Source organism: Narcine bancroftii, chromosome 3 (assembly GCF_036971445.1).
Source record: "Narcine bancroftii isolate sNarBan1 chromosome 3, sNarBan1.hap1, whole genome shotgun sequence".
Taxonomy (NCBI): domain Eukaryota; kingdom Metazoa; phylum Chordata; class Chondrichthyes; order Torpediniformes; family Narcinidae; genus Narcine; species Narcine bancroftii.
This window is the reverse complement of record NC_091471.1, coordinates 180,231,978-180,259,882: the sequence shown is the minus strand read 5'-3', so window position 1 is coordinate 180,259,882 and position 27,905 is coordinate 180,231,978. Positions and strand designations below refer to the sequence as shown.

Sequence of the window (27,905 nt, the reverse complement as noted above, 5' to 3'; positions counted from 1 at the left end):
TGTGCCGTGGGTGTATCTGGTCTGTGGTGGGTCAGCAGTGCAGCTTTGGTTTCCACAAATGCTCGTGCAGATTTGTCGTCCCAGGTCAGGTACTTCTCCTTGCCGGACATCAGGATGAACAGAGGGTGCATCACTCGGGCAGCTGCTGGGATAAACCTGCGATAAAAGTTTATCATCCCCACGAACCCCTGCAGACCTTTGGTTGTACTGGGCTTCAGGAAGCTGCAGATGGCCTGTACCTTGTTGGGCAGTGGTGTAGCCCCACCCTTTGTAATCCTGTGGCCCAGGAAGTCAATGGTGTTCAGGCCAAACTGGCATTTGGCCAGGTTGATGGTGAGGCCGAGCTCCTGCAGATGACTACTGAGATTTTGGAGATGCTGAAGGTGTTCCTTTCGGGTTCTACTTGCCACGAGGATATCAGTGAGGTAGATGAAAGTGCCATCTAGGTCTCAGCTTGCTGCATCTATCAGTTGTTGGAATGTCTGTGCTGCATTTTTGAGCCCGAATGGCATCCTCAGGAAATTGAACAGCCCAAATGGAGTGATGATGGCCGTCTTAGGGATATGATCAGGATGCACCGCGATCTGGTGATATCCTCGCACGAGGTCCACATTTGAGAATATTGTTGCTCCGTACCGTACAGATTTGCCGCAAAATCCTGAATGTGTGGCTTGGGGTAATGGTCTGTGGTAATGGCCTCGTTGAGCCAGCAATAGTCGTCACATGATCTCCAGCCACCAGTTGCTTTAGGCACCATGTGCAATGGCAAGGCCCATGGGCTGTCTGACCGTCAAACAAAACCCAACTCCTCGAGCTTGCTTAACTCCTCCTTGGCCAGTCAGAGCTTGTCTAGGAGAAGTCATCTCACCCTTGCGTGGAGAGGTGGGCCCTCAGTCAGGATATGATATTTGATGCCATGTCGAGGCATCTCTGCTGTTAACTGAGGGGAAAGGATTGCCAGGAATCCCACTAGCACTTTGGAGAACTCATCCTCTGAGTTGTGGATGGAGTCCAGGTGCACTGCCGGAAACCTAGCGCCCCTCAGTGCGATGGTCTGGTAGTTCTCGGTGTGGATGACTCACTTACCCTTAAGGTCCACTAGGAGGCTGTGGACTCGCAGGAAATCCGCTCCAAGGAGTTGTTGTCCACTGCAGCCAGCGTGAACTCCCACGAGAAGTAACTGCAGCTCGGCCCTACAAGTTCCATAGGTCTGTATACTGCTGTTGTTGGCAGCCCTTAACGTGGGTCCCGCTAGCCTGCGCCTAGTGTCCAACCCTGTCGGGGGTATCACCTGACCTCTGCTCCTGTATCCACCAGGAAGCGTCTGCTGGACAGGGGATCCCAGACGTACAGGAGGCTCTCTTGGTGGCCAGCCGTCATGGCCATCAGCGATGGCTGGCCTTGTCGTTTCCATGAAACTTGCAAGGGGACTGGCATCGGTGGGCTTCGGTGCCCCATCTCCAGTGGTATAAGCACCATCTGTCGCTGGACTCATTCCTGCCTCTCGTCTGCTGTTCCTTGCTTGGGACTGCTCTGGTCTGATTGCGGGATTTCTTTACGAGCCCCACGGTAGCTGAGCATTTCTGTTTCTGTTTCCACAGAATGTCTGCCCGTGCTGCGACTTTCTGGGGGTCAGTGAAATCCGCATCCGCCAGGAGCAAGTGGATATCTTCAGGCATCTGTTCCAGGAATGCCTGCTCGAACATGATGCCGGACTGCTCATCATCCAGGAGGGCCAGCATCTTGTGATGAGTGCCGACAGGGATCTGTCTCCAAGTCCATCCAGGTCCAAATGTCTCGGTTAATAGCTCTTTGAAGGCAGTGAGAGTGCCTTCCGATGGTGGCCTGTGGATAAAGTTGGCCACTCTGTCTGCAATCTGCGGATCCAGGATGCTGACCACATGTTAGTACCAGGTGGTCTCTGCTGTGATGCCCTGGACCTAGAACTGAGCCTCCGCCTGGTGGAACCACACACCGGGTCGAACTGTCCAGATGGTCAGGAACTTCAGGTCAACTGCACCGAATGCTGCTTCGCTCTCCATCACTAGGTTTAGATTCCTTCTAAACCGTCGGGGTCACCAATTGTAGCCGATCATTACAAAGAAACACACACACAATGTGGCAGGTTAAGCTCACTCCTTTATTAAGGCTGGAAAGGCTGATTTTATACTGTTCAAATTCCCGCCATTTTTGCTGATTGACTGAGTCAGCCATATGAATATCAATAGCAGGCGGGAACATCCATGCATATGAATGTTCTTCTTCCCCAGCTGTTTCTGCTGAGTTAGCTGGGCAGCTTGACCAATGCCATGTTGGTCTGAAGCTGCCCCAGCTTCTACCCCTGCTGGTTCGTTGTCCTGGGAGTCGCTTTAGCGATCTCTATCTGCGTCTGCTGCCGCGCAATGTGCTGGCCCGATCTCCACAATTGTGAGCCGCCACAGTACAAAATAAATTCTTCCTCTCTTCCTTCAGATTTCTGAATGGACAATGAACTACAGACAATACCCTACTTTTTCTTCTTTTGCACTAATTTTTTTTTAATGTTCATTGCAGACCAGGTTTATGTCTGTACTTTTTATAATCTTTTCAAGTCTGGAATTTGTAGAAATGTTTTCATTTCAATATCTCAAGGAATCAGCATATCACCCTATCTGATTCCATTATTTCTATCTCTTCTGCACGCCTGTACCTATTTTATTGTTCTTTCTCTCTCTAAATTTTATTTCCCTACCTGATTCCCAATGGTTTCTTGTTATACCTGTCTCTTCACCTTCTACCCTATATTCTACTACCTCTGGGCCCCTCACCCAGTTGCTCCCCCCTTTTTGATGCAATTTCACCTCTTCTATCTTGATAAAGAGACCAGATGGGAATTGTTGACTAACCATTACTAATCATGGATGCTGACCGACCTGCTGAGTTCCTCCAGTAATTCCTTGTCTACTTACATTTGCAGCTTTTGTGTTTCTCTTCAGCATTCTTTTCTTCCTTTATGGTGCCATCAAGTTCTACACCATGGAACAGGGTTTTGCTACAATTTGTTCATGCTGACCAAATTGCATATCTGGACTCTTTCCATTTGCTGGTGTTTGGCCCATGTCCTTCCAAACGTTTTTGGTATATGTCTAAATACAGTTTAAACATCATAATTCTACCTACCTCAACTACTTCCTCTGGTAGCTCGACCCATATACTTATAATCCTCTGAGAGGAAAAACCTGCCCCTCAGATCACCTTTTAAGTCTATGTCCCTAAATTGGCATCTTATAGTGACAACTCTTTGCATGCAGCTCTGACGGGAATTATCAAATGCTTCCATTCAGAACTATTAAAATTCAACCCCAGAACCATGACATCAAACTTACCCATTAATAAGGTTGTCCTAAGATCACTTTCACACCTCAGATTTGGAAGAATCAGTAGTGTCCATCAGACTGTGGGACCTTTAAACAGCCAGTGGTCAGGCAAGTTCAAAACCACAGCAGTTTTAAACAGACAGTGATTGGGCCATTTAAACTTCATGATATTCGCAAACAGCAGATGCTCAATACATTTAAACATCATGGGAGATTTAAAGGGACATCACATGGACTATTTAAACACTGTGTGGCGGCTCGCAATTGCGGAGATCAAGCCGGCACATTGTGCGGCCACAGATGCAGACAGAGATTGCTAAAGCAACTCCCAGGACAACGAACTGGCAGGGGTAGAAGCTGGGGCAGCATCAGACCAACAGCCCTAACATGGCATTGGTCAAGCTGTCCATCTAACTCAGCAGAAACAGGCTGGGGAAGAAGGGCATTCTTATGCATGGTTGTTCCCACCTGCTATTGATATTCATATGGCTGACTCAGTCAATCAGCAAAAACGGAAGGAACTTGAACAGTATAAAAGCAGCCTTTCCAGCCCTAATAAAGGAGTGAGCTTAACCTGCCACACAGTGTGTGTGTTTGTAGTGGTCGGCTACAACTGCAGAAACTGCTAGCAGTGACCCCATGGGCCATGGAAAGAAGACTTGACCATGTGAATGCTGGAGAGGACGGGGTGGGGAGGGGGGGGGGGGGCTAGAGGTTAAGATGATAAACTGGGCCTTGAAGCTTATGCTCCCTACCAACCTCCTGGCAAATGTACAATCATTGGAGAACAAACTTGATGAACTCTGAGCCAGATCAGAGAGACATCAGGGAGTGCTGTGTTATGTGCTTTACAGAAATATGGCTAAAAGTAGACATTCCGGACACTGTGCCTGCACTGACCATACAGCAGCATCTGGGAAAACCAAGGGTGGTGGCATTTGTGTCATCATTAATTTATCTATTGCACAAATGTGACGGTTATGTCCCAGTCCTGCTCCTCTGATCTGAAACATCTGGTGATCATCTACCTACTGAGGGAGTTCTCTGCCATCATCCTGGTCACAGGGTATATTCCGCCCCAGGCTAGCATCTGACTGACACTGGATGGACTGAGCACTGTGATTAGCAGCCATGAGACATGACAATCTGATGCCTTCCTGAGACTTAAATCAGACCAGCCTGAAAAAGTCTCTGACATTCTACCACCAATACGTCACATGCAAGACCATGGGAGCCAAGACACTTGACCACTGCTAGACCACCATGAAGAATGCCTACCGAGCCAAACCACAACCACACTTCAGCAGGTCTGATCACCTGGCTGTATTTCTACTCCTGGTGTACAAGCTGAGACTGAGGATCACATCACAAGTAGAGAAGACAGTGAAAGTATAGTTGAGGGAGATGGAGGAGCATCTGCAGGACTGCTTTGAATCAGTATGCTGGATCATAATCAAGAATTCATCCATAGACTTGAACTTCATAAAGACTTCATAAAGACCCGCATGGACGAGTGTGTGCCCACGCACACATACTCAGTGTTCCCCAACTAGAAGTCTTGGATGAGTCAGAGGATTCACAAATTGCTGAGGGCAAGAACAAGGGTATTTAAGGTTGGGGATCTAGATCTCTGCAAGAAATCCATGTACTACCTGTGCAAGGCCATTTCTGATGCAAAATGGCAATTCCAGAGAATGCTAGGACAGAGACAGATTCACACCAGGTATGGCAGAGAATGCAGGCAATTACAGCCTTCAAAGCAAGGGTTAACTCTATAGATGGCTATGATGCTTCATTACTCAATGAGCTGAACACCTTCTATGCGTGCTTTGAGAAGAAGAACCAAACAATGCCAACTAGAATCCTTAAAATGCTAAGGACCCCGTGATATCTGTCTCTGAGAATGATGTCAGAACATCATTCAAAAGGGTGAACCCTCGTTAGGTGTCAGGTTCTGATGACGTACCTGGCAGGGTACTGAAAATCTGCATCAACCAACTAGCCTAAGTGTTCATGGAGATTTTCATCCTCACATTGTTGCAGTCAGAGATTCCCACCAGCTTCAAAAGGGCATCAATCATCCTGGTGCCCAAGAAGAGTAGAGTGAGCTGCCTCAATGACTATCACCCAGTAGCACTAACTTCTACAGTAATGAAGTGCTTTGAGAGGCTTGTTATAGCAAGAATTAACATGTACCTAAGCAGCGATCTGGACCCATTGCAATTTGCCTATTGTTACAATCGCTCCACAGCAGAAAAGAGCAATTCATATATACGGCTGCTCTTCATTGTCAACAGCTCAGCCTTCAACACCATTATTCCCTCAGTGCTGGTCCAGAAGCTACAAACTCTGGACCTCTGTACCCCCTCTTCAACTGGATACTTGACTTTCTCATCAGTAGACCACAGTCAGTAAAAATTGGAAACAATGTCTCCTCCTCACTGATTATCAACATAGCTGCACCCCAAGGATGTGTCCTTAGCTCACTGCTCTACTCATTACACACCCATGACTATGTGGCCAGGCAGAATTCCAATGCTATCTACAAATTTGCTGATGACACTGCAGTTGTCAGCAGAATCAGAAACATCTATGAGGAAGCGTCCAGGAGGGAGATAGATCAGTTCGTTGAGTTGTGTCACAACACCTTTGCGCTTAATATTAGCAAAATCAAGGAGATGATTATGGACTTCAGGAGGAAGTCAGGAGAATGCAACCCAGTCCTCATCGAGGATTGAGTAGTGGAGAGGGTGAAGAACTTCAAATTCCTTCGTGTCAACATCTTCGAGGAGCTGTCCTGGAGCATCCATGTTGAATCAATCACGAAGAAAGCTCGCCAGCTGCTATACATTGTGAGGTGTTTGAGGAGATTCAATATGTCACCGAAACCTCTCAAAAACTCTACAAGTGTACCACAGAGAGCATTCTGGCTGGTTGCATATAGAGGCGCCAAATCTCAGGATAAGAATAAACTCTGGAGGGCTGTTAATTCAACCTGCAACATCACAGACACCAGACTTCACTCCATCGAGGACATCTACATGAGGCAGTGTCTTAAAAAAGCAGCCTCTATCCTCAAAGACCCCACCAGCCAGGCCATGCCTCCTTCACTTTGCTACCATCAAGAAAAAGATAGAGGAGCCTAAAGACGAACACTCAATGGGACAAGGACATCTTCCCTGTTGCTATTAGATTCCTGAATAATCAATGAACCAAAGATACTGCCTTACTTTTCATGCACTATTATTTTATTGCTTTTAAATTTATTGTTGTAAGATGGTTCAATATATGAACGCTTCCACTATGACGCTGCCACAAAACACCGAATTTTGTGACTTGTTCATGACAATAAATTCTGACTCTAATTCCAATTCTTTAGACCTCACTAACCCTAGGAAATAGGCTGTGACCATTCACATTATCTCTGGCCATCATGAGCTATAGAAAACAGAACACAAATATAAAAACTCTCCAGCGACTCTGAAAATGGCAGCGTGGACTTGTCGGCAGCAGCTTCTCCTGATCATGGTTGATGCAAGAACTTAGATGTTTGGAACCATGAGCAACTTTCAATCAGATGTAAATGGACATGGGACTGCAGGAAGTTCTGTGGTGTCAGTGGAACACGTTGAATGGGAGCGGATCCGAGCAGATGCTGCAGAGTTGTAGAACTCCTCAGACATGGCCGAGAGGAGGCTGAGCCGCCCACTTTGTTAGAGAGTGGCAGTTCATCAGCTCTTCAGGGCATTGTCGAAAGTGACTATCGTCGGGCTGAGTGAAAAGGATAAGCTGCGGAGTCAGAGTCGGCATCCGGTGCAACAAGTGTTGCGGAGCCATTCCGGGCTCAGAGGTTGGGAGAGATGTGATTAGGCCTCATAGATAAATGGAGGATGAGGCTGTGGATATCTGGGTCTCATGGGAGGCACAGCGTGTGAGGGCTAGGGCCATGTAAACTTATGTCTGGGTAGTAGTTGGGTTCCCTGAACTTAACATCTGTGAAGAGGTCGGTAATTGACCTGTTGAAGGCTGCATGAACAGAGCTTGCAGTGTCCCCTCAGGTTCAGGGAACGTTCTTCTTCAGCCAAAACTGGCAGATATTTTATAACATCTAACTGTAACCTGTCTCCTTGTATCATTGTCGGGTTTCTGAAAATTGACTATGGTACATTGTATTGTTAGGCAGTTTTTGTATCAGGACAGGGGAATGCTGTTTCGGTTTTAATGCTGTATGGTGTTAATTGGGATAAATAAACAATACCTGAATATCATCACTCTTGCTATGACCAGTCCTGGTAACATCACAAATCTTTTCTTCAACCGCTCCAGCTTAATGATGTTCTTCCTATAGCTAGACAAACATAACTGCAGTCAACATTTGAAGTGTGGTCTCACCAGCACCTTCTACTGTTATAAAATTACATCCCATCCTTTTTTACTCAGTGGTCTGATCAATAAAGGAAAGTATGTCATACTGTTTCTTCACTGTCTCGGCATGTTGTCACTTTTCAGGAGCTATGTACCAGTATCCCTAGGTCTCTCTGTTTCTCATCACTCTCCAGGACCCTGCCCATAAAACTTCACACTTGGCTGATTTAAATGCCATCTGCCATTCCTTTGCCTAGTTCCCTAGTTGAACTAGATCCTGTTGTGTTCTCAGATAACCTTCTTTACTGTCCACTATACCATCAATTTTTAGGTCATCTGCGGACTTATTAACCATGCCATGAATATTCTCATTTAAATTGTTAACTCCCAAGCAAGTTGACTTATTTTATTGATTACACCAGCCTAATTATTGATCAGATGCCCTTTAGATGCAAGATTGTAAACTCCCCTCTCCGGTTGCTTTCACAATCTCTATTACCCACAGTATTTCCGCACTGTATGGTTTCCTCAAAGCAAATTGTTCCTTCATTGGGGTTTCCTAATAATCCCAATCTGATTCTTCGGCCTGGCATGAGGGATCTGTGGTACAGGTGACGAGGATTAAATTGACCAGAAAAATGAAAGAGAATTCCTTTGTTCAAAATCAAATTGGGAATAAAATGATTTCAGCTTCAGAGGTGCCACTGTATCTTCTGTATACCCCCTCTCTGGAGCTCACGCCTAGTCACCCTAATATTAGTAGCATTGGTATTGCCATTATCCCTATGACAGAGACATTAGAAACTTCTATTTCTGTTAATTTAATTGGAACTATGTCACAGGACTCGTTCAAGGCATCTCAAATGACACCCATCCCCTTGTTAGGTCGGCAAACTCTGAGTAAGTTGGGAACCACTGTTTACTGTACAGCCCAGGGGATATTTTTAGAACTACCACTGTTCAGAATATCAACTTGCAAGTTTATTTAATTGTTAATAAGCTGGTATGCTTGTTTGTGCTGTTTTGTTGGCATCTACAGGGTAACCCATACCAGTCTACCATAGATGAACTTTACTGACTAATTTTTACTTTATCAACTTAGTTTATCTTTCCCATTTAATGAGGTCTCTGAGGAAGTTAGTGTTAAACATTGCATTGCATGGTATACTGAGTGACCCACTTCGAATTGCTAAGTCCAACATTAACGTCCCAGAAGTTCTGACTGCATTTAAAAAAAAATAATGGGACAAAAGAATTAAAAGTACAATTGAATGATTATCAAAAAGACCTAAACAAGCAAAATTGTAAATCCCCCTAATGATCCAGCCACCTTTTTCAGCTGTGAATATGGGCCTTCTGATTCAACGACTCTGTCATCTTACAGCACAGAGGCAATATCTGTTAAGCACCTCCTACTCCGTTTTTCTGCCTCACTGATAAAGAAGGATATAAGTGGGTGGGGAGCAACAACTGACTGCCCTTTTCCACACCAATGTCCTCCGGTTACTCAATCCTTACAACTTTGTTGAATTTTTTCTTCAGTATCACCACATTTATGGGCAGCCCATAAAACCGTGCCAGCACAGTTTATTCAGCACAGCCTTATCAAGTTACCCTCAAAAAGAATGAATCACTACCCACATTCAAATAATATAGATTATTATTTGAGGCTGGAGGGTATAAAGATTGTGAGAGAAAGGGGTTATATCCTAAAAATCAACTCATCCACCAGTCAATCTCCACCCTACCTCACACTATTATTCAAAGATCATTTCTAACATCAATCCTCGAGTTTGCTACGTTGTCCAATGAGCATGTCTAACACAAGCCCATTGCCTGGACTATAATCCAGAGGTCAATCATCAAATTCCTAAGCATTTCCTCAACTTTTCCTCTTTTACTGAGCATGAAATCACAGGTGGAGATTGTTGTGACTTGACTAAACCTCATGCTTTCCAGAGATGTGAATACATCAGGGCTTTATTTAGCAGAAGCAGACTCATGAAAGAAGAATTAAAAGTGCATCAAGTTTTTATACCCTTCAAGTACAAAGGATAGCAAATACAATGACAATAGTTACATTTGCATCGTTTCAATTTATGGGTTTGGATAGACGGTCCTATTAAAATAAACACGTACACTGGGATAGAATGTCTCTTGGTCATAACCCGTATCCAAAGCATCAAAGCATATCAGTTACATGGCTTCCCAACATAAGCTGGTCACCTTTTCCTTTCACTTAAGGGTGATGTTTGTTTAGGTAGTGGTTCTTTTAAATTCAAAATTAAATATTGCTTCTTAGCTATATTTGACAGAAGTTTGATTCATTTTTGCTGTCATGTTTCATGGTTTAATATATCTTAAATTATCTGATTATTGCCGCGGAACCCAATCAGTGAATCCATCATTTTTAGATTTGTGCTTGCCTTGGATGACTTAAAAAACATGCCATATAATTTTAGCTTATCAAGTATGTAAATATATATAAAATCTTGAAGCAAGGGAACATGAATAGATTCTAATAATTAGTAACACTCCTGATTTATCCTACTGTAGTCAAACCCATGCCAAAATTTGCAGATGATCAGAACTCTGTGAATGCCTCTCAAGCACAACCAAGTTATTCTCTAAATTCCATGCATTTAACATAAAATCTTATATCAGACATAATTTACATAACTTGAAATGAATAATGAATCTCATTACTGAGCACAATGATTGAGTAAAATAGAGAACAAATTAGTAAAATATATTCCGTTGAATGATTGATCTCATGGATTCTAAAAGCTAGATTTATATAAAAGTCTAAATTCTGAATTGTCAACTCCATGTAGCATTTTCAGTCACTAACATAGAGCTTTGTCTTTATAATTAACAGTCACAAAATAATATAAATGTTCCTGTCTGTTAGGTATACCTAGCAGTGTTAATATCAGTGTTAACATAACGAGCTATTGAATCTTCATCCAAGAGTTCATTTGTTACTGTCTTCCAACCACAAACCTTGAAAATTGTATGTCACTCTTAGGCAAAGAAAGAGAAGTGATGATGTTAAATAGAATTTGAATCCGTAAGTAACTGTAAGTAAGTAATTGGTGCATGGAATGCCCTACTCTGTGGAGGAGACAGGTACATTGGTGGATTTCAAAAGACTACCAGACAAGCATATGGAGAAATTTAATGGAGAGTTACGTGGGAGGCAGGGTCTAAATGTCGCTGCAACATTGTCGGCTGAAGGGCCTTTACTGTGCTGTACAGTTCTACTATACAGTTGTGCTTTTGCATGGGATATATCGTCATTGAGCCTGTTGTGAACATTGACTCCTTAATTTCATGACACCTAGTTGGCTTTCTTTGGAATGTTGCAGTGAGTCTGGTTGCTGATCCAGTTATCACCAGGCAGAAATAGAGAATCTTTCCTAAGGGACTTATTGATAGTTATTCTGGATTTTGGTGATTAAAGAACACTGAAGAAGATGATGCACAATAAAATATCATGCAAAGTTTTGCTTGAGTAATAGCAGACACATCTGACAGGCCAGGCGTTAGGGAATTTGCAGTTAAATTTAAAGCCATTTCATTAGCTTGTACTAAATACTCAGTTTGAACAAATTGGGCTGTGGTAATTCAGGTGGCAAATCTTTTTCCCCAAGTGATGTCTATGCATGATGCTGCTACATAAAAGAAACCAGTAACAAACAAGCTTATCAGCAAGATTATTATTTCTGGGAAGTTATTAAATTACTCTCACAGTTGAAGCAAATTTATTTCATGTGGCTTTTGTTACTGTCAGACAAAATTGCAACTGCTGTCGGGTTTTTCATTCTTATTTTTGTTCTTATTAGAATCAGTGCTGGCTCAGAGTGAAATTGGTCCATTTATCAAATGTACTTGGATTTCACCTTTTTTGTCCTCCTTCCTCCCTCTGGATTTCTTGGAGCTGCTCACTCTGTTCATTCCCTTCCACCTGGAGAGAGCAGATGGAAAGGCTGTGAACTCCACTGTGATTTTGAAGTTCCCAACCCAGTAATACTTCTGAAGGCAGCTGATGTAAGAACAAGGTGGCACAGTGGTTGTTTAGGACATATAAATAAAATGATTTTGGATCCTCTAACTCTAATCCCATTGCTGGAGGTAAAACTTATTTGACATTAATTAGGTCATCGTTTTGAAAATCTACTAAATAAATATTGTGGGAAACAAAACCATTCTGCTGATGCATTGTGGGGATTGTCGAAAAGTCACCACATTATTGAGCAACATGATGCATGCAATGACACCGTGACTCTTGAAAACAAAAAGGTATTTGTCCATGGCTCAATAATTAGCATCATTGAGTATGAAATTAACCAAGGAATAGAAACAAATGTCAAAAATTAAATATTCTTTCAGGCAAGACCAGATCTTGAAAACAGGATTTTTGTAAACATTTTTTGTGCAGTTTAGAACTAGCTTCATTATTCTCAGTAGTAATTTTTTTTTAGATAATAAACACCATTAACCATCACGGTGGGGTGAAAAGAAATGATGTTTGACTCAATAGGTTATCCTTCCCAGCAGCTAACTGTGTTGTAAAAACAGATCTTTATCATTGTTTTGAAATGAATGGTTTAGTTCTTTTGTCATTTCCCCAGATATTTTTCTCTGAGCACCATTCCTTGTAGAAAGCTTTGGAGCTTAGATAATTCCAATGAATCTAATTGCCAAGAATGAAGCAGCTGAGTCTAGAGGCCATTGAATAACACCTGTCATTTTCAAATCTTCATCTTATCGTTTATCAATTTACCTGAGCTTCCAAATATATGATGAAATTTTTTCTCCCAGAATACTTGGGTGTTGTCTTTTCTATTCAAGATGGCACCAAGACTTGATGAGATGTTGCCAATAGCAGAACAGGAAACTCCCTTTTAATTTAATTCAATTAGTTTTCCATTACAGCTTTTCTTCATAAGTACCTGTTGGGCTGTAGAAAGTGAGCATTTTGGGCATATATACTGAACATTGTGGAATGCCTACGATAATAAACTCAGTATCAAGTTAATTAAATTACATCAGAGTCATTGCACTAAACATGTTTTATCTTCTTGAAATAATGAGTGAGTTTCAAGGTTCATGAATTGTCTTCTCTGATGAACCATCATTCACTTAACAGAGTAAATATATTGAATACTTAGAGTTAAAATGAATTAAATTGTTTATTTTCATGAGTACAAAGATAGAATTGTTATATATTAGGTCACCTGACCTCTCCAGTGGGAAACAGGTCAGATGCCATTTCACCTGCCATGCAATTGGTTCTCCACTGCACCTTAGATCATGGGGATACACCAGCACCACCAACCCCCTTCCCCCATCCTCCTGCTAGCTGCAGTATAAAGCTTATCATGTGAACCAACTCATTCTCCCGTGAGATGATCTCTGAGATCCACTCCAGATTGCATCAAGGGTGAAGCTGGAGAACCAATTGTAACGTATGAGCTGGTTAAAGGTGGGGGCTCTTTGTGGCAAACAACCGAGACTGACTTTTATGTCTCACCAATTGTAAATTATAGCTAGACATGCATACCTTTGCTAATTGGTCTACCATGCTTGCTTGTTGGGGAGGGGTGCCACATACTCTTTGTTTTAATCCTCACTGTGCTATCATGAGTTGTGATTAACCAATGACTAATGGACATGTGTATTGCGGAGGATCATGGATGTCATGTGACAGCTCTTCCCATTACCAGGTCAGAAGACACACCACCTTCCAAACGACGTTTGGCTCTGCCCCACCCATCAGTGCACACCTGACCATTGGCCCTTTTAAGTATCTTTGTCCTTGGTCTTAGGCCATTGGCCTTAGGAATCAATTGGACCTCACTGGCATTGAGCTATAGACTCCTTTAGATTACCTGGGCTGGACTCCCCAGCCCTCTATTACTATAACGGTCACTACATGTGCTTGTCTCTTTCTCTTTTTGCCATCTCTGAGGGACTACCCTGCTTCAATCCAGGCTGAGTATTGTGGAACAGTGCTGGAGAAATCATTTGGTGAGGTGTGCACTGGTATAGAGTTGTGAGCATCTTAGTTTGTGTTTCAAGTAGCATAGAGCCATGTCTCAAGGGGTGGCAGGTACTGTATTGTTTCTTTTCCTTGATTGTATGTAACAGCACTGTGTACATTGTTTTTGTGTATGGTTTATCCCTGTTGCAATCTTCACACACATATTCTGTAAAATTTACTGTCAGACTGTGTTCAGAGTCCTTGCTTTTGAGACCCTTTGAATCTGTTCCCTCACTTACAACTGCATGTTTTGTATGTCATTGCTTTGTATGTGTTTCCTGTTGCAAATTCCCTCGACATGTAAATACCCCAACATGTAAATAAAGGAAATGGTTCACTAATAATACATGTCCTGGACTTGTTGCTTATTGAACAGTGAAAATGTTTGTTTTGCAGGCTATCCAGGCAAGTCAACTAATATATAAATACAGCAGGTGGTGCAATAAGAAAGCACAAGTACAGGGTGTAGTGCTATTGCAAATCAATGAGTGTATGATATATTACAAAAAGAAAGTTCAAGCTGCAGACAAAATTAAAGTTAAAATAGTGCAAGAGCATTGTTCTTTACCAAAAAGGGGTCCATTTTACAGTCCAGACACAGTAAAGAACCTCAAATTTCAGATTTTTTTGCCAGAGTTATGACATCACATGCAACCTTGAGATTCTTTATCTGGAAGGTGAGACAGAATTACCACTTATTGGCAGTACAGAGAAAAAAGAACTGACTCAATGTACACATGTTAACAAATAAAAAAAATGTAAACAAACTGACTGCAATACTGAGAGAAAAAAAATCAATAAAGTTCAAAAATATGAGTCCTGAAAAACTCTCAAATTGAGTTTTTGTTGACGAGTCTGATGGTGGAGAGGTAGCAGCTGTGAGACTTGTGGCACCTATTCCTCTTTCTTGATAGTAGCAGGAAGAACAGAGTGTGTGCTGTGCAGTGTGGATCCTTGATGATTGCTGCTGCTCTCCAACAGCAGTGCCCCCTATAGATGTTCATGATGCTGCGGAGGGTATTACCAGTGAGTCCTGGGTTGTGTCCACTACCTTTTTCAGGGTTTGCACAAATGAAATGCCATCTACAAATTTGCCAATAACACCATGGTTGCCAGCAGAATCACAGACGACAATGGCGAAGCATACACGAGTGAGATACGAGTGAGCTAGTTGAGTCATGTCACAACAACAATCTTGCACTCAATGTCAGTAAAACTAAGGAATTGATGGTGGACTTCAGGAAGACATAAACCAGTCTTCTTCAAGGTAACAGCAGTGGAGAGGGTAAGAAACTACGAATTCCTGGCGTCCACATCTCTTGACCTATTCTGGGACCGTCATGCTGATGCAATCATGAAGAAGGCCCGCCAGCAGCTATATTTCATTAAGAGTTTGAGGAGATTAGTATGTCACCAAAGCCTCTTGCAAATTTCTACAGATGTACCGGGGAGGGTTTTCTGGCTGGTTGCGTCACTATCTGGTATGATGATGTCAACGCACAGGACAGGAAAATGCTACAGTGGGTTGTAAACTCAGCCAGTGCGATCATGGGCATTAATCTTCCCTCCATCATCTATAAGAGGGAGGTCTCAAGAAAGCAGCTTCTATTGTCAAGCACCCTCACCAACCAGGCCATGCCCTTTTTCTCACTACTGCCATCAGGAGGGATATACAGGATGCTAAAGGCACACACTCAATGTTACAAAATCAGCTTCTTGCCCCCACACCCTCAACCCCTTGCCTTCTGCATTCCTGGTCAGTTGAATTCCCAAACCAGGCTGTGATGTGATTTATATCATACTTTCTACAGTGGACTTGTAGACATTTGATAGAATATTCAACGACATACCAAACCACAGACTCCTTAGAATGTTCAGGCCTTCTTTGTGCTTGCCTCTATGTCTTCTGAAATATAGAATGCTGTGAACTCCCTCCCCACCTCCTCTCCCTCAATGCAGACAGGTGTGTGCTCCCTCGGCCTCTCTCCTAAAATCAGCAACCACCTCCTTGGTCTTGGTGATTGTCTGGCACCACCCCTCCAGATACTGAGACCCCATTCTGTGTCCCAAGGGGAACATTCACCCTTCCTGGTTCTGATGCAACTTCCCATGAATTTTAATTTATTGTTGTAAGGTGGTTTATATGAATGTTTACACTGTGATGCTGCCGGAAAACTACAAATTCCGTGGCTTGTTCATGACAATAAAATTCTGATTCTGAATGAAGAAATGCCTTCTCATTTCATTTCTCAGTGGTCAGACTTTAAGTCTAGTTCTAGATACTCTAGGGCACACATGTCAAACTCTGGCCTGCGGGCCAAATTTGGTCCGCGATATAATTATATTTGGCCCGCAAGATCATATCAAAAATGTATTAGAGGTGGCCCGCTGGCCGTTGTGCCAGTATAGCGCATGCACAGTAACCGCTGTGTCCCAGGGTGAGAGAGAGAGAGAAAAATCATGGTCCTTGAAAAGTAGTGGTGGATGGTTTTATAAACACGCTGTCGTGTCCCCTCGCCCACCCTCCCACCGCAGCGCGGCCTGGCCAGTGTCAGGGGAAGCCAAGGCCGCTTCCCAGCGCCCGGAACCCCAGTGGCACAGCGTTTCTTGGAGCTGCAGATGGAGTCGGGACGCCGGAGGGAAGACTGGGGCTCCCCGCCGGGCGATGGGGGCACCGGCCACCGGCCGCCCTGCGCCTTCCCACCGGACCAGTGGCGGGTGCCCGGAGTACACGTGGAGAGCGAGGCTAGTCAGGCAGGTAGGGTGGAACTCCCCGCCAATCTCGGGAGTGGCGTGGGCTGGATCGGGATTAGCCACGCTCACCTGCTCCTCCACCGCTGACCGGGATCCCAGCGCGGTCCTGAGCATGGAGACTGCCCTGGAACGGTCCTGGGACACCGGCACGGAAAGAAAAGGGGGTCCGGGAGAAACTCAGCAGGTCAAGGGGGGTCCAGGAGAAACTCAGCAGGTCAAAGGAGGTCCGGAAGAAACTCAGCAGGTCAAGGGGGGTCCGGGAGAAACTCAGCAGGTCAAGGGGGGTCCAGGAGAAACTCAGCAGGTCAAGGGAGGTCCGGGAGAAACTCAGCAGGTCAAGGGGGGTCCGGCAGAAACTCAGCAGGTCAAGGGGGGTCCGGGAGAAACTCAGCAGGTCAAGGGGGGTCTGGCAGAAACTCAGGGGGGGGCCTGACCTCACCAGGACCGTTGCCCACTCCCCCTCCCTGCCGCAGGCCGACTCGCGACTCACGGTGACGGGGCCGCTGATCCGCCGAGATTCCGCCCTGCAGCGAGAGCCGATGCCCCCGCACTGTCTTTGTCCAACCCGATCGCCCGCAAATCCCGCCCTCCCGCACACAGGCCTGAGTAAGTATTATGAACTTTAATCTCAGGATAAAACGATCTTCCAATAGTTTCATGTCATAGTGATCAATATATTCCAGGTTAAAAATGGTCCTGCACCTGGATACAAGCTCATTAGGCATCAAACTTGAAAAGTGTGTAAATCAAAGGATATCTGTACCAATGGAAAAAGGACATGGCAAATAACCCTGCTAGAGTTCATGCCCACAATCAGTCACCCATTTGATTGTTTCAGGAATCATGTTATTCTCCCACATTCTCAATAGCCCTCAGATTTTACTATTCGACAGCACACTAGCAACATTTGACAAATCCTCTATAGAGAAATATTATTTATTGAATATTTTATTTCTCATTTGTTAATGCTTCTGGAAAGAGTTTATCCAAAACTATTATTAAACCTTTATTTTAGTAAGAAAAAGTTTAACATTACATATGTTGAAAAAAGAGAAAACATGCAGAGGTTGTTGAAAATTTTCAATAAATATTTAGTTCGGCCCTCGACTTAGTCCAAGTTTTTAATTTTGGCCCTCCGTGAATTTGACTTTGACATCCCTGCTCTAGGGTATCAACAATCTGACCTGTTTATTTCAAAACTGAATTATGAATTGGCACCTTCTTCTAAAAATAACCAGCATTGACCACAAAGAAATTTATCAAGTCTGAGGAAAACTGACATGCATCTGTCAAGAGTTAGTGCAGATCAGCTGATATGCTGTTGGGAAGAGAAATCAATGACCGATTCCAGTTTGGTTATGAAGTTCGAAGAATCTCCTACATGTACCTTGATTTGCTGCTGATAAGAACACATGATCCCACACCTTTGCTGAGATAAATCTTGAAAAATTCTATTAGAGCTGGAATCACCTTTTGGAGAATGCTTTGCACTTGCTGGAAGAAAGAATTTTATCGCAGAGAAGTTGAGTGGATTATTTTTTTTAAATGGAGCATATATACAACTTTAAATTTGGATCTTTTTTATTTCTGTGGCATGGGCCTTATCTATTCTCCCCGCCACAGCACATGACTTGGCAAATGATCCAAAACTACCCCCAATAACAGCTGCTGAGTAACTCCAACTGTGCTAAACTGCTTCTGTTTTTCATTTGATTTAAAAAAAAATCCATAGAAATGTATTGGTTAAATAAGCAAAAACAATACTCAGAGCATGGCCAGCATCTCTGAACAGAGCAAATAATCCTTTCTGCAAACTCATGTTAATCAAATAATATACCATTTCAACTTCTGTTGGAAATCACCCCTTGATTGAGCTGAAGGAAACTCCAATGAACTTTTCCCACCAAATTACTTCTTCATTTCTGATAAAGACTTGATTAAAAATTGCCACAAATAGTTATTATAGATAAGAGTTTCCAGAATTCTTGGTATAATTCCTGCTGGTGAAACTTAAAAAGAAAATGAATGAGCAAAGAATAACATAATACCACATCACTGCTTCTATTAAAGGCAAAAGATTCCCTTTTAAAAACTACAATCATCCCATTAGAACATAGTGCAAGAGCATCACTAATTATAGCCATAGGCTTATGATATCCACATGCTTACTGCTGAGAATACTCGAATCATTGAACAACCTTTTAAAGAGTAGACCTACTTGATCTGTTACTGCTGTAGGCAACTTGTTCTCCAGTAAAAACCCAATAAAAACTATTTCTGCTTCAACTATCTTACGACAAAGATTATTGGTGAAAGTTACAAAATGTCCTTATGTTTGCAATTAACCACAGAGACTATGTACTAATGTTCTACATTTGTAAAATGGCATTTACAGTCTCTAGAATCCTTGTGCCTATCTGAAATATCTTCACAATCTGTACATTGACTTCCCTTACACAATTTTTATGAACTGGATGTTTCCTCATATTGGTTTTCTTATTTGAGCAGCTATTGATTTTTGATGATTCAACCCAAAGTGAACATAATTATTTAAAATTTCAATGATAATTCTCTCTCTCTCCTTTTCTCAGTTTATCTTTTTCTGTCCCCTCATCAAGTTGTTTTCCCTTTAACTGGCTTGGATTTATCACCATCTCTCCAGCAGGTTTCTCTCTCCCTCTCTGTCTAGCTTGTTTTTTCCCCTCTTTTCTCAATGTGCTTTCCTTTGTCTTAGTCTCCTAGTTTGTATTTTCTCTCTCTGCCCCAGTTTGTTTATGTTTATTCCCTTCCAAAGTTTATATATGTTTATTCCCTTCCAAGATATGGTTCGCTTGTCTTTCTTTCTCCCAGTTATAGTTTCCCTCTTTCTCCCTGGTTCCACTGATGGGACATATTAATTTTCACGGATATTCTCCAAGGCAGTCACCTTCACAAGCAGTAATGAATTGATCTATTTTGATTAGCTGAAAGATACAAAGGGCTCAAACATTTTATGTTTTGATTACAAGCCATGGCAGACAAGACTGTTTTTCACAAGTCCCCAGCAGTAGCATTGCACCATCAGTCAGTGGTTAATATGAACCCCGAGGAACAAAATTAAAGCCCCTGAGAAATATGTCCACATGGTCACCAGAGTCTCAGTAAGAATACAAAAAGACACAAGAATCTGAGAGCGAATGTGGAAAGCTCCCATGTATGTGAGAGACTGCTTTGAGTAAGTCATTGTGGTGGTTGGCTATTGTCAAAAAAGTAAATTAATTAACAAGGGAATGAATCAGAAATTAAAATAACCTCTACTATTGCATCTTTGTATGTGTGACAATGAACTTTAACTCAATTCATATTACTGCTGCAAGGACCTTTACTTTATCTGGATTGTTACTTCATCTTGACCCAGAACTCATCAAGGGCTCAGTAGGTGAGAGGGTCAAGAACCTCAAATGCATAAGTGTCAACATCTTCAAGGATTTGTCCTGGAACCTCCATGTTGATGTAGTCATGAAGAATGTACACCAATGGCTATACTATATATCTGAGGAGATTTGGTATGTCACCAAAGACCCTTGAAAACTTCTACAGGTATACTGTGGAGAGCAATCTGGTTGCTTGCATCACTGTCTGGTATGGAGATGCCAACTCTCAGGACAAGAATAAACTCCAGAGGGTTGTTAACTCAGCCTGCAACATCACAGGCACCATCCATCTGACCTTTCCCTCCAGGAGGAAGAACATTCTGTCCTCATTAGAGGCCTCATTTTTCCCACACCTCAACGAGTTTTATGCACACCATGATGCTGAACTCTTCTTTCGATGTCTTCACTGCTGCACCTACTTCTTCAACCAAGATTCTCCACTCCCCACGCTGAACCTTTCTCCCACCTCAAACCTCCTGTTGGACACCTTTTCCAGTCTTCTGCCAGCTCTGGATCTTTATACTTCCAACATCCATCTCAATTTCACCACTCCCCTCACATTTTCATCCCACCCCCTCAGAGCACTCTGTCCTCCACTCTCTCTGCACCACTTCCAACCTCATGATCAAACCCGCAGACAAGGGTGGTGCTGTTGTGCCACTGGTGGCACTGACCTCTATCTTGCCCAAGCTAGATGGCAGCTCTAGGAACTCTTCTCTTACTTTCCTCTTGATCAGGACCTCACCAAAACATTTCAAACCACTCTCTTGCACACTATCTCAGACTTCATCACTTCCGGTTATCTCCCTTCCATGGCCTTCAACTTTATTGTTTTCCAACCCTGCACAGCCTGGATCTACCTCCTACCCAAGATCCACAAACCCACTTGTGCCAATAGACCCATTGTTTCCAAATGCTTCAGCCTCACTGAACTGGTATCTGCCTACCTCAACATTGTTCTGTTCTCCCCCCGACCAATCCCTCCTCACTTGCATCTGTGACACCTCACATGCCCTCCATCACATCAACAACTTGCAGTTCACTGAACTCGACTACCTAATTTTCACCATAGACATCCATCCTTTTTCCACCTCTATGCCCACAAACAGAAGGACTTAAAGCCATTCCTTTCTTCCTTAACAACAGAAGCAACAAGTCATTCTCCTTTGTCTGGAAGAACCTGTTCTCACTTTCAACAGATCAAAACAAGCTATTTATATGGATCTTGCTAATTTAAAAAAAAATGACACAAATCCAGAACAGTCTGGACTGAATGGGGAACTTCTGCTCCTATATCTTGTGGTCTAATGGAAACAGGACCTTTAGCCCAATGTGACTAGAATGGTGTTATATGTGGATTGTGGAGGAAGATGTGGTCTCCCTATATGGAACATTGCAGATTGAGGAGGATCACATAACCTCACCAACGGAAACTTATTCAGAAGTTGCTTCACCTGCCAATCAAGGTTGGACTCCTGCCACCCATTAGTGCACACCTTGCCATTGGCTCATTTAAATGACTCAGCGTCATCATTGGGCAGACGCCCAGTTCAGGACAACATAAAACATTGACGAGTACCACATTCCTCTCTCTCTCTTCCTCGTGGTCCAAGCCCTGGGTATTGCTGCACGCCAGGTTGCTACTGTGGACATTTCTGGAGGAGTTGTGGGTAAGGTGTGAACTACATTGAGCTGAGCCGTAGTACCACTATAGTTCAGTGCTTGTAGAAAGCCACATCCCTGTTGGTACAGGGAATTGGGAGTGTGTTTGAAAATCCCTGTCTGTGAAGTGTGCACACATGCGGGAGAGTGTGGTAGGGCAAGCAGCCACTGGTATCAGAGTGTCTTGTGGCTGATGTGACTGCTTGTACCGTTATAGTTTTTGTCTCGTATCATGTAGAAGATAGGTGGCCATTGATATTAAAGTCCAACCTGGGTACAGATATTTAATAGTAGAGTAATTAAATATCATTTGACATCTTCCCCTGTTTGTCTCCTGTGTGTTCAATAAAGTTACCTCTGATTGCAACACTTGTGCCCAGACTCATCTCTCTGTGAATCCACCAAACCTGATACTTTTCAAACACAAATGACCATCAACATCCATGGCACTCATCCCTCATTAATTCTACTTCATTCTCCCACATTTGATGTGCATTAGATCCTACAACTCCTCATTGTACTAGGTGCAAGTAATCTTCATGTGTTTAGATTGAGAGGAAGCGGAAGCACCCTAAGGAAACATAAATGATCACAGGTATCCTCCTTGATTCATCTTGTTCCACCACTACTCTTTCCACTGTCACCAGTTACACCAACCTTTAATTGCAACCCACCTGTCATGATCCAGGCTCGGAACTACGGTGACCTTCTGTTCTTATCCTTGACACCTGAGATGCAACCTCTTGCCCCTACCTAACTTTGAGACCTCTTCACACCTCAGTGACCCCTGGCCTGCCAATCCCCAGACTGTATTCAGATCTTTTCTCCAGCCTATTGCCAACAGCAATGCAACTTGACCAGCTGTCCTGGTTCAAATCCTGGACTTGATCTAGCATTGATCCCAGATCTAACCTGGTCCTACCACACTTTTGAAAACTGTTAATATCTTGGTCGCTCCATTTTTATTGAGCATCAATATCTTTCAAGTACTGCAAATAAATAGAAGTATATATGCTCAAAAGTCTGATGTTTAAATAAAAACATTATATTGCAAGCCACACTGCAGCATCAGTATCACGTAACTGAGTTTTGGGTACCAATGTTTTTAACTGACGTACTTCAGTAAAGCAATGGAATAAACTGCCAAATTTCTGAAGATTTTCCAATCTAGAAAATCTATTCAAAACCATAATCTACAAAGCTCCTTCAATGACATACAGATTAAAAATGGCAATCAATTTAATATTTTATATTATGTGAATCTCGATGCAGTCTGTGCACTGAGCTGCCTGCTGAGTTTTGAAAAAAAATCGCTACTTCATGTAAAGGTTATAATTTGCATAATCTTTCACCATTTTCCCAGAACTTGTGATCTGTACTCACCTAGTATAATATGAAAATAATCTTTGTTCTGTTAAAAATTTATGCAAGGGAATCATCGAACTCCTGACATTTCTTTGAATTGTTTTTCTACCATCTTCATGTTCGACCAGTTTCAGCCAGCCAATGAGGAAATAAAATGTATCCCAAACTTATTCATTGTGTGTTTAGTTTGAACAGATGGTAATGAAAATACAATACTTTTTTTTTGTCATAAACAGTAATGATTGTCTTTTGCAAGTGACCAGTTGTGAAAAATTCCAAATAGATATTCCAGACAGAACTTTTTCTGATTTGTCATTCAATTTCCAAAGCAAAATTGGAAATGACCCATTAGACTGAATCATCGTTCATTCTTTCCTTTTTTCATTATTGCCATAAGTAACTGCACAGCTGCAGATAAGCATATTATAGATTTTGCAGAATCATTTTAAGGCACCCTTCTTTGTTCTTATTGAATTTCTACCATACAAGAGGAATCTCGTTTTTAATCCAGATGCTATTTCCACCTTTTTACCACTGTTTATTTTTTCTTTTCATAGTAATGTGGCTCCAACTTATCCTGTTTCTCTCCCTATCAATAATTCTGCTTCAAATTCTATTTTAATATTTATTTTGGCCAAAAATGTGCCAGTTCAGCAAATTCTGATGCATACATCCTTCACTGATTCATGCAAATATTTATGCTTTCTAATGGATACATTTGAAATATTTTGTCATGTTTGACTAATATGCTATGCTTTCATTTTCATTTATCCCACAGTATGGTTGAATAACTCAAACAAAGACTTCAAGCATAGTTAGAACATGTTTGTACAAACCTAAAAATATGTTTTGAGGCTTAGATCAAGTAGAAGAATAAGAAGTTTAGTCTAAAGAAATAAATTTAAGGCTTTAACTTTGGAGCCATTCTAAACACCACCATGTAATTTAATAATTGGAACCATAACTGCATATTTAGGTATGAACTTACAGCGGATGTTGCATAGAGATGTTTGGATAGTCAGTCCTTTTAAAAAAAAAACTATCACTCAAACTCCTGATCCAACTGGTCCCTCAGAAGAAAAAATATAACTTTTTAGTATTTGTTTGCATGACAGTTTTTAATAATTAGGGGAATCATAGAGATCTCCTCAAGTAGCAGCCCATTAATACAGCCTTGATGTTTTACCTGAGCAATGCACCCCATTTTATCAAGAAATCCGCCTAGATCAAATCTGAAATGATGAAGCCGGGTGACTGCAGGATATAGAGCGCTTGATTTTAACTGCCACTCATCTTGAATGGCAAGAAGTCAAAACCAACCCTGTAAAACCTTGCACTGGGGTAAATTCTCACTCAAAGCAAGGAAAAGAAGGAAAAATGTTGAGGGCTGGACTTGCTTTTGGGAAAACCAGGAATATGGACTTACTGCAAACCTTTGTAGGAGTAACAGCAAGGTCCATTTTAAATAATTGGAACAGCTAGCCAGATTCACAGGCTAAATACCTATCAAACTGGTTAGCCATCACAGAGAGGGACATCATGCGAGGTCATACATCTTGGGTTTGGGAGGTTAGACAGGCATCGAGATTCATTAGTATGACAACATGTTTGTTAGTTCAGATGAAATATTCTTACTGATTTTACCTCACAGAAGTGCAATCATCCTTTCTACCACTTGGATCAGGCCCAGGAGTGCAGAAGGCTTTAGAAGTTTCCATATTTAGCCAAGCACATAAAAGTTTCTGACCTCCCATCCATTGAACACATTGAGGTTTTGACTCAAGAAGGAAGTCAACATCATAAAGGACTCCCATCATAACCTCTTCTTGTTGCTACTTTCGCGATGAAGGTATGGAAGCCTATGATTCAAAAGTTTTTTTCCACTGGCTATCAGGCTCCTGAACCTCCTCTTAGTACCCCAACTACTCCAACACCACAGAATGCTACATTTTTTCTTGCACTACAGCAATGGTAAATATTTATCAATCAATCTTTTATATAAGCTCCAGATGACAAAGAAGGATTTTTCACATCTGTTGGAGCTGGGGATCATCGGCGGTCTGACAGCCTGTGGGCCTTGCCGCTCCACCTGGTCTTGAAAGCCTCCGGGAGTGGTGCCCCTGCGGAGACTATTGACAGCTCAACAAGGCAACAGTTCCTGACCGTTGCCCCATCCCTCACATCCAGGACTTTACGGCCAACCTGCATGGAGCAAAATTTTTTCCAAGGTTGACCTGGTGCGTGGGTAACACCAAATCCCAGAGCACCCTGAGGACATACCCAAGATGGTCATCATCACCCCCTTTGGCTTGTTCAAATTCGTTCACATCCCGTTGGGCTCAAGAACGCCACTCAGACCTTCCAGTGCCTCATGGACTCAGTGGGCAGGGACCTGGATTTTGTCTTCATTTACTTAGACGACATCCTCATTGCCAGCAGGGATTGGGTGCAACCTGCGCACCCTCATCTCCCGGCTGGCTGACTTCGGCCTCACCATCAACCCAGCCAAGTGCCAGTTTGGGAAAGAGTCCATGCAGTTCCTGGGCCATACCATCACGGCCAAGGGAGCCATGCCTGCCACTTCGAAGGTTGCCGTTATCAAAGAGTTCCCACATCCGGACAATCTCAAGGGGCTGCAGGAGTTTGCAGGTATGGTCAACTTCTACAACCGATTCATTCCAGGAGCTGTGTACATCATGCAGCTGCTATTCGCCCTCATCACAGCCAAGCACAAAACACTCACCTGGACCCCAGAGGCCTGCAATTTATTCAAAGCCACCAAGGACACCCTCGCGAAGGCTACCATGGTCGCCCACCCGCACACCGACCTGCATATGGCACTTTCCATCGATGCCTCTGCCACAGCCATCGGTGCCATTCCGGAGCAGCAGGTGAAAGGACAATGGAAGCCGCTGGCATTCTTCAGCCGGATTTTCCGCCCACCAGAGCACAAGTATAGCTCTTTTGACCATGAGATACAGGTCATGTACCTGGCGGTGCGGCATTTCTGCTATTTCTTGGAGGGGAGGACTTTTGCCATCTTCACTGACCACAAACCACTCACCTAGGCACTCACAATGGTGAAGGACCCCTGGTTGGCCCACCAGCAGCGTCACCTTTCCTTCGTGTCGGAGTTTACCACTGACATTCGGCACAAGGCGTGGAAGGACAGCGTGGTTGCTGATGTAATCTTGCGACCGGCTATCTGCATGCTGACGCCCGGCTTCGACTTCGACCAGCTTGCCCAGGACCAGAAGTCCGATGAGGAGACGCGAGCCTTCAGGACTGCCATCAAGGGCCTGCGGTTCCGAGACCTCCTGACTCAGAGTGGCGGAAGCACTGTCCTGTGCGATGTCTCCATGGGCACCCTGCAGCTAGTGCTTCCCCAGCAGTGGCACAGGCAAGTCTTCCATCACATCCATGACATTTCGCACCCATCCATCAGGTCCACAGTCCGGATGGTAGCAGAGCGGTTTGTCTGCCATGGGCTGTGGAAGCATATGGTGGGTTGTGCCAGAACATGCACCCATTGCCAAATGTCCAAGGTACACAGGCACACCAGGGCGCCCGTGCAAGGGTTCGAGCACATCCGGAAATGGTTCAGCCACATTCACATGAACATATTTGGGCCCTTACCCGTTTCCCGGGGCAACCGTTACCTGTTTATGGTGCTGGACCACACCACTCGTTGGCCCGAGGTGATCCCGATGCCGGTTACCTCCACCGACTCCTGCTCCCAAGTGCTGTTGCACGGATGGGTCACCTGGTTTGGCATTCTGAATCACCTCACCAGCAATTGGGGCGCACAGGTTGGGGATCGAGCTACACCGGACCACGGCCTATCACCCGCAGGCCAATGGGCTGGTCGAGCGTCTGCACCACCACCTTATGTCGGCACTTATGGCCTTCCTCACCGGTCCCAACTGGGTGGACGAACTGCCTTGGATGCTCCTGGGCATCCGCTCCACGCCCAAGGAGGATCTGCAGGCAATATCAGCTGAGCTGGTCTACGGCACACTGTTGGCATTTCCTGGTAAGTTAAGCAACGCACCTCACAACCCCCAACGATCGCCGCACGAGCTGCTTCCCCACCTCCGGGCCCACTGGACATTGGCGGCAGACGGGAACTGTTTACTGTGGTCAGGCTGAAACCAGTGCACCTCAACCCCACCGAACCAGTGATTGTGGCCCAGCCCAGCTAAAAAGGACATTGGCACCAGTTCTGAGGGGCTGTGGGGCAGCACACCACTAGGCAGATGAACCGGCCCTGCTTGTAATCCACGCGGCGGGGCAGTTGACCAAAATGGTGCCATCGGGGTTTTTCCCCTTCTCAGCACAGGCATCAGAAGCCCACGCTGGGGGACCATATGACACCCGGGTGACGTCAGTTTCCCCCCCCCCACCCACCCTCCCCAGTGGAGTTCTCTGCCAGGTCCGGGCTAGGAGTATAAGACCAGTCCAGCAGCCTGCAATAAATCCGTTCTGCTCACTGAGTTCAACCCGTCTGGTGGTGTGTTCTTTCGGTAGCAGTGTAGCTGCCGCTACACTTTCCTTCTTTCTTGCAGCAAGCATCACTGAGTTTTGCCCCTAAAAGTTTGGTTTATATGTTGATTATGCTATTCTGTGACTTTTTACCAAAAGAGTGTAAGAAGATTTTAAAAATCTCATAGTTTAACAAAGAGATCACTTATGTCATTACAGCATCAATAGAATAATAATAATGACCATTGAATATTGAACTTGAGAGAACCATATTCTTATTTTTTTAAGGAAAACTTCAATGATTGTTTAATCAAATTCTTAGCTACTGTCTGATACATTTAGTTGTGATAAATTCATTGTGAAGAACCTTTATTCGAAGCCCTTTCTTTAGTGTGGCACAGTTAATGTCGCAATTAATGTAACACTGTGAAAGTGCCAGCAAACGGGGTTCAAATCGTATGC

General features: G+C 43.5%; 1 long non-coding RNA gene across 10 annotated transcripts in view; it reads right to left on the bottom strand.

The window, feature by feature from the left end:
- Window positions 1-27,905, bottom strand: part of LOC138756313 (uncharacterized) — a 100,313-nt gene that overhangs the window by 64,336 nt on the left and 8,072 nt on the right. For 9 of the 10 annotated variants that reach the window (XR_011352978.1, XR_011352980.1, XR_011352975.1 and 6 more), the window contains 3 exons: window positions 12,508-12,684; window positions 11,624-11,688; window positions 7,615-7,704 (listed from right to left, as the gene is read on the bottom strand). This is a non-coding gene — a long non-coding RNA (uncharacterized lncRNA). The remainder of the gene's footprint in view (window positions 1-7,614; window positions 7,705-11,623; window positions 11,689-12,507; window positions 12,685-27,905) is intronic. The other variant, XR_011352976.1, reaches the window with a different exon arrangement.